Source organism: Sinocyclocheilus grahami, unplaced genomic scaffold, assembly GCF_001515645.1.
Source record: "Sinocyclocheilus grahami isolate Dianchi unplaced genomic scaffold, SAMN03320097.WGS_v1.1 scaffold229.1, whole genome shotgun sequence".
NCBI lineage: Eukaryota > Metazoa > Chordata > Actinopteri > Cypriniformes > Cyprinidae > Sinocyclocheilus > Sinocyclocheilus grahami.
This window is the reverse complement of record NW_015505408.1, coordinates 754,680-758,274: the sequence shown is the minus strand read 5'-3', so window position 1 is coordinate 758,274 and position 3,595 is coordinate 754,680.

Sequence of the window (3,595 nt, the reverse complement as noted above, 5' to 3'; positions counted from 1 at the left end):
CCTTCCCTAGCGATCCCCCCCCCCTCTATCCTTTGACACTACTTCTCATCCCCTTTTCTTCCCTTCTGTGCCCCAAATTTCTCCTAACATTCCCCCCGGCGCAGTCCCTACCGTGAGGCTGCCTCCGCAAAGGATCCCTTCCCCCCTTCTGCCTGCTAACCTTCCCCCTCCTCTCGCTTCAGCCCCTCCTAGCCATCTCGGACACCAGTCAGTACCAGGGCCCCCGGCCCAGCATCTATCTTTTTCAGGCTCAATTCACGTGCCAGTTCATTGTCTCGCCACAGCAGTCCCTCTTCCAGCTCCACCCAACGCGGTCGCTATGGAACCACCTCCAGTCTCAACCCACCTCCGTTCCCTAATTGTATCAGAAATTCAGAACATTGGCTCCGGATGCAGACTCCAACCCAACTCCAGTTCCTCCCTATTCAGAACTCTTATTCCTCTAGACCACCCCCTCAGACCTCTTCATACCCCATCTACCAATACCATTTTACAAGCCGTCTCTCCCAGAACACTCCAAACCTACTGGACAGCGTGGAGTTCTTTCAAAACCTTCCACAGAGCTCATAACATGGGTTTTCCCCGAGTTTTCCCTCCTCTTTCATCTTTTACCTCAATCTCGCCAATTCAATTAAACCAGGATCAACCAAAGTCTACCTCAGCGGCATCCATTTCTTTTTTCAAACTCATCTATGGCCAACAGTGCCCCAACATTTCAAACCCTCAGATCTCTCTCCTCCTCAAAGGTTTACAAAAACCAATCCCCCTCGTCCAGACTCTAGACAGCCCCTAACCCTCAATCTCCTCATCATCTGCCTAACTACTCTCCATTCGGGTTTATTTCCCCCTAAAAAAAACAGAACCTTGGATGCTCAATTTGGCTTTCTTCGGCTTCCTCAGAGTCTCAGAACTCACCACCAACTCAAACTTCAACCCAGCCATACATCCCATATTCTCCGACCTTCAAATCATAAACCACGATATCATACGTTTCAACATCAAACAAAGCAAAACTGACCAACTGAAACACGGCCATTCAATCTTCATCTTCAATTTGCCAACCCCCATCCAACCATATCAGTCCATAGCCCTTTTTCTTCACCAGAGGAAATCCCAAATTACCTCTTCTCTCGACCCTCTTTTTACAGATGATAAAAACGCTTTGGACGTCCGTGGCCTGTTTCCCTTCAGGGCCGAGGACACCCTGCCCCATCCGTGACATCTAGGGGCCCCTTGGTATTTTTTACTTCATAGGGCTCCATGGCACGGATGTGCAGCGGGGTGGACTTCCAGCTACGCTCTCAAACCTCCAGTCCTGAGATACTCCCGCAGGAGTAATTCCAGGAAAGTCACTGCCGCAGCAGTGCAGCAGTAAGATGCTCCTTAATTAAAGTTCCAAAGCGCGGCTCTCTCACCATCATCATTAGTATAGCTTAAAAATTTCACTCCTTTTGGGGGGTATCACCATTATTCTTCAAGTACTTGGGTATCCCGTATACTTAAACCCTCAGATATGTTGATCTCGCTAAACTCAACTTGCTGTCCCAAATTTATTTCTGCACTTTTAGGGGGTATATCAGAGCTCGAGTTGAAGCTGCTTCATCGAGCCCCTCACCAGGGGACAGCAAGCCAAATAAGTTTACACACAATTTCCTTAAATATTATATGGGCAAACAAACTTGCTAAATAGAGTTCCTTAACGTAAGTTAGGGAGGAGCGAGCCCATCTAATCTTTCAATCAACAGCCAGAGTATATAAGCAGCTGCTTACCTCTCTCCAGTCGCAGCTGTTCCAGCATTCCTCCACCTCCCCAAAACTCCACCTTCATCTTAGGTAACTTGCCCTTCGTAATCATCCTATATCAAGTCCCTGGGGGTATATCATTCAGAAAGATGATGTTAACAGCTCACAAAGAGCACCGTAAAACAGAAAACCTTACCGATGCTTTACATACAGAGTCGGCATGAAATCTGCTGAAGTTTGTCTTGTTATACACAGGTAGACCTTTCAGGAAATCTGCCTTCAAAACATTCAGAGACAAAAAAAGAGGTTAAAATCAAACGCTTGATTGAAATATACCAGAAGCTTGATATTAGACAGGTCTTCATCTAGAGGGAAAAAGACACATTTTTGTTCACTTATCCCTGAATTTAATAAGGACATGATTCAGTGAACATAAATGGTCTTTTACAAAAATACTGTAGCCTCCTTTTAATCTCTAGAGATCTACTGACAGTTTACATACAGCTTACCATCCCAGAAAAATATAAATTGCTCATAACTGACCATAAACTCAATCTGACAGATTTAAAGCAGTCAGACAGAAAGCAAGAGGCATTAAGCTAGCAATCAATGACAGGATCATAAATGCACATCTAAATAATAAATCTCAAGAAATGCACCTCATCTGCAAGTATGCTGAGAGAGTAAACTCAAATGCAGATGGAGGATGATGCATGTCAACCTCTGGGCGGTGCCAGTCTAGTCCACTAGATGTGTGAAGGACATAAGCTTCATCTTTATTCATAAGATTCGTATTTAATCATAATAACACTAGTGAAATAAACCTATCCAGGTCGTGACTGTTGAACAAAAGCTTTGGCAAGTCTCGCTCGCGCGTCTCAGCACGCGAACACAAGCTAAAACTTTAGCATACAAAAATGACACGTGTGAGGAGATTTGAAGATCACTCAAACACCAAATCATCTGGTAACCATGAACACACGTTTTACAACCGGATTCAAACACGCTAACGGGTTTATTTCAGGCTGTTGCGGTAATAAAAGTGTATATGGACTATCCATGAGTGTCTGAAGCGGCCTAGCATGCTAACTCAGTCACCGAAGCAAGCGACTCAAATCTCACCGATACAGTTAAGACTTCAGTATTTTAGAGGATATTTCAACGCCCAGTCCTTTGACGCTGTGGTTACTCAGCTGTGACGTGAAAATAAGATGAAGTTTTGAGTGCAGGAACTTACTTTGTCCATAGTGAAGTCAGCTCAGTCCTGTATGTGTGTGTTTGTACTCAGACAGGCCTGAACACTGACAGAAATCAGAGATTTGAAGCCGGTAACACTCACTCGTACTACTGAATACGACACTAAAACACAGAAATACGCGTGAACACAAATATACAGCAGCTGACGTTATAGATCTCACAGATACCGACTGACTAGCGACTAGCGTCTCGCTCTCTCTCTCTCTCTGTGTGTGTGTGTGTGTCTCTCTCTCTCTCTCTTACTCTCTCCATCTCTCTCTGTGTGTGTGTGTCTCTCTCTCTGTCTGTGTGTGTCTCTCTCTCTCTCTCTCTCTCTGTGTGTGTGTATGTCTGTGTCTGTGTCTCTCTCGCTCTCTCTCTCTTCGGTGTGGTGTGTGGTGTTTGTGTGTGTGTGTGTGTGTGGTGTTTGTGTGTGTGTGTGTGCATTCGGTGTGCTCCTCTGTACTCTTACAGAACTCAGCATGCAGTGCTTCAATCGGATTTTTGTCCCATTTTTCAAATTGGTGATTTAGGAGAGGACTCCACACTTCACTGCCATATAATGCAATAGGTTCTAGGACTGATTGGGATATTTTGAGCCAGATTCTTATTGGCA